Source organism: Lytechinus pictus, chromosome 7, assembly GCF_037042905.1.
Source record: "Lytechinus pictus isolate F3 Inbred chromosome 7, Lp3.0, whole genome shotgun sequence".
NCBI classification, from domain to species: domain Eukaryota; kingdom Metazoa; phylum Echinodermata; class Echinoidea; order Temnopleuroida; family Toxopneustidae; genus Lytechinus; species Lytechinus pictus.
The window spans coordinates 26,458,682-26,463,039 of record NC_087251.1 but is presented as its reverse complement, the minus strand read 5'-3'; the positions used below and the strand labels follow the sequence as shown (position 1 = coordinate 26,463,039).

The 4,358-nt window shown below is 37.6% G+C and overlaps 1 long non-coding RNA gene across 1 annotated transcript; it reads right to left on the bottom strand.

The window, feature by feature from the left end:
* Positions 1 to 326: 326 nt before the first annotated feature.
* On the bottom strand, positions 327 to 3,678 carry LOC135154747 (uncharacterized). Its single transcript, XR_010294150.1, has 3 exons — positions 3,564 to 3,678; positions 3,429 to 3,467; positions 327 to 1,613 (listed from the first exon to the last, which is right to left on the bottom strand). It is a non-coding gene; the product is annotated as an uncharacterized LOC135154747 (long non-coding RNA).
* Between the last annotated feature and the right edge of the window lie 680 nt (positions 3,679 to 4,358).

Sequence of the window (4,358 nt, the reverse complement as noted above, 5' to 3'; positions counted from 1 at the left end):
TATTTCATTAAAATCTGACATCAAATAGCGGGGTTATTGAATTTAACATTTAAAAATTAATCAATCTAATTTCATATAATAAAAGTGAGGATGTGACATCATAAGCTTGCTTATTGAATATCCATGAAGACACGCCAGACCTGTTTCACCAGAATAATGCAAATCATTCTTTAAAATGCAGCGATAATTTTGTTATTCCTTATCCGATTTTGATCAAATTTTTAATGTTTTCTTTGTTCAAATCATATCATTTTCAGCCTGGAGTACCCCATTATCACTGATATATAACTTATTAAATAATATTGCCACAATTTGTTCAAGTTGTTCAAATTATCTAGTAAATACAATAATTTTATTGTTACAGAAGCTTGTCTTAAGAGTCATTGAGAAGGTGATCATAGAGCTAATGCTTGTGTCAACAATTTATCAACCACGTGACCTGCAACTTGCATAATTTATGTAAATATATACAAAAAGTCAAAAATTTTCTAACTGGTACACCTTAAATGATTACATCCATAATCATGATACCAGGAACTAGAAAATGTAGATTGGAAAACAACACTAGGGCAACTAAGTGTTAGATACAAAGTTCAGTTTTCTAGAATGGGTGATATTCTATTAAAGAAAAACAAAAACAACATCACTCCAAAGGAACTGCAAATATTATTTGATAAAAACAAAACCCACTTCATAGTTTCTATTTGCAATATTGTATTGACCACCCTTCTCCTGTTTTTAATACCCAGACAAGCATGATTTGTCGTTACCCCCGGCCTGGGCCCTCCATGTACCTGTCATTTCTTTGTATTTTCCCTCTTTTTCTTTGTTTTTTTTATTGATCGATGTATCAGTGTTTAGTATTGTTGGCTTTTTTTTATACCAGTAATAGAATATAAATTTAATTGAAGAGTGATGAACATAATGAGAAAGGGAGACAATGATTAGATAAGAATGGAGATAAAATATGATTTGAAAATATTACAATTTACAGAATATGACATATACATGTATATTTCTATTTATTCAAAGTTAACAATTCATTATTATTCAGGCTTACATTTAAAATTTAAACAAGTTAATTAAGATTAGTGATGCATTTTGGAACAATACTAACTTAAATACGTTTTACTTTGAATAAACAATAATTGGTAAAAATACAAAACACAAAACTTCTTACTCCATTCTTTCCTCCTGTAAAAAATTACAAACTAAATGAAATGGACATTAGTTCCAGTGGCGAATCAGGGGGGGGGGGTTGCACATTCGGCCTCTCCCCCTTGAGAGGTACTCAAAAGGCAACTGAGAACCTTTTTTTTTTTTGCTTGTCAAATTTTTCCTGGGGGAAACAAATTACTATGATTTGGCAGTGAAGACTTTTTGTCAAAAAATTCCTATACAAAATGCCCCCCTGGCCCTGTAGGGAAATGCTGGATCCGCCCCTGATTATATTTCAAATGGGAATAACACCGAGTGGCCCTAAAACTTGATTGAAAAAAATGTTCACAACTGTATAGGGCAAGGCTTCAGTCTCCAAGCTCACGACTGTGCAGGTACGTCCACTTCCATTGGCAATTCCGGCTGAATTCCACCCCGGCAGCCTGACATCCACCCTTAAGACCAAGAAATGAAATTAAAGAAAGTAAATCAGGGAAAAAACGAGGAATGGAAAGGGGCACAATAAATTACATCATTTTGTTTTAAATCCTGTAAAAAATAAAAAATAATAATTTAATTTCAAATTAAGCCCCCAAATAAAACATGTTTTATTGATGGCTACCCACATCCCGGCATGCCCACACAGCTACACCCCGAATATTTATTTTTTCACATTTCGGGGGCAGGAGTGAAATCGCCCCGAGCCCCCACCAACGTAAAAGTATTTTTTGTGCGACTCAAACATCCACACCACAGTCACACTCAAAGTCAAAGAAATTGAAGCATATTGATTATTACAACTTAAAACTCAGCTCTCTACACCAGGGACACTCAATATAAAAAAAATAAATAAAATGAAAAAAAAAATAGGTCTAAAAATAATCAATTTGAAGTAAAAAATTAAGCCCCCAAATAAACATTTATTATTGATGGCTACCCTCAGCCCGGCATGCCCACACATCTACACTGCGAATATTTTTTCACATTTCGGGGGCAGGAGTGAATCGCCCCGAGCCCCCACCCACGTAAAAGTATTTTTTTGTGCGACTCAAACATCCACACCACAGTCACACTCAGTCAAAGAAATTGAAGTATATTAAATTATTATCTTAAAGCTCTACACCAGGGAAAATAAAAATAGAAAAAATAAAAAAATATATATAAATATTTACAAAAAAAAGGCAGAGCCTATACGACACTGCCAAGCTTCAAGCTCTAGTTCACTCTCTCACTCAGTCAAGCTCAGCTCTTTGACTGTGCACGCCCACTTCCATTTGGGGATTCGGGCTGAATCCCACCCCGCCAGTTTAGGCGGCCGAGCTACGTAGAATTGCGATGAAGAGCAGCGGACCGTTCATCGGTTGTTCGCTCCTTGCGACCAGAGAGAAAAGGTGAAAAACTTTAACAAAATCGTGCAAATGCACCAAATTTTATTCTTGTGATGAGAAAATGGAGTTAATGGAATACAAGAATGTCCATCTTCTGCGATAAAAGTGGTAACTTGAGGAGAAATGATCACAAAATCAAGTCAGTTGTTGAGTGGGGCCGAGCCGAGCACCGACACAGTTAATACACGCGCGCCTATGGGAATCGCGAGCTGTCGAAAAACGCCTAAAATTACACTTTTTTTTAATTTCAGCGAAAAAAAAAGGAATAGAAAGTGAAGAACATTACCATCAGACCATATCTCTAGAAAATCTTTACAAGAAATTACGAAATGACGGGAAAATAGACGCAAATTTGTGGAAAAAAAAATCTCGTAATGGGTGGGACAACTCGGCCCGCGGTCCGAGTTGTCCCGTGGTCCGAGTTGTCCCTGATTCGTTCATTGAATGAGTGGCCTAGTCTAGCTCAAATTGAATCAGGTTGAGCTCAATGTTATATTTGTTTTTCTACTTTTCTACTTCTACTAGTTCTAGACATTATGATCATTGTGATATTCATCAAGATCATTTATTTCAATGGTCTAAATTGGTCACTGATCATTGAAATCGCCCTTCCCCATAACACTGCAGTGTACTGGAAATTACCAAGTTAGACAGTTACACTATATATAAAGGGCCTACAGCCAGGTCAAAAACCAAGACCGACTGCAGCATTCAACACACACACACACGCACAGTACCAACGAAAACACCCGATTGCTGTTTCACACGTGTGCAAAGTGCGTTGACAAGCTACACAATTCACTCAGCGTATACATGTACACGCCGTACGTACACAATATACTATGATCCCATGTAGTATATACATGTGTCATGTGTACCAACCTGTGTGCGATTGTCCGGTTCACCATCGTTTAATTCGTCCTGCAAAAAGAAGAGAACAAAAATACGACTAACATTGATTAACTGGGCACAAGATGTACCAAATGTTGCAATTTTGTATCGAGGAGTTTAGCTTACGTCACTCTCAACGTCGATGTCCCTGTCATCATCGCTCATTGTGAATAATAATGTTCGATCTCCACCGAGAAGTCTTCCGATTATTCCGTATTCCTGTGCAATATGGCGGTGTAAACAACGCCACGCGACTTACCCACGTGTGTTCAATGGGCGGAGCTGTCTTTTATCGCTCCGCGTGTATGAGTCGGATGACTAAAAAAACAATGCTCGTATTATGACCGTAATAGAAGCCACGAGTAATTTTTCACAATTAAAGACAACTAATTATTATTCAAAAGATATATATAAAAGGTATCTTAAGATGAAATCGGTGATTTATTCCTAAATTTTAGAACTAATTTATTCGGGAATTCATTACTTTACGGTGATGAGGCAGTGTGAGTCAAGATGTAAACAAGGTTCACTGTGAACATGTCAACATCAATCAAAATGCATTCCAATAGTACTTGCTTCGACATGTCTGAAATGTATTTTTTGTTTGAAATAAAAAGAAAACACTCCACTGTGCTTGTGTAAAATATCGGCCTTTAGATCCTATGGCCACATCGCTGGAAAAGAACGAATTGCCCCCCCCCTTTACTTTCCTTCAGGTAGAGTCCATGGATATATGGTCCCGGTTGCGTCCCGGTTGATGGTCAAAGGCGATAATGGTCGTCACCGCGGGGGTCGACGTCGACTTCATCTTTTTGTCAGACTTAACCCCCCCCCCCCCCGGCGGAGCAAAGTTGAAAAAGGGGAGGCACAGGGGGGAAAAGGCACATTTTCTTTCGAAAAGGGAATTATCGAAGAAAAAAA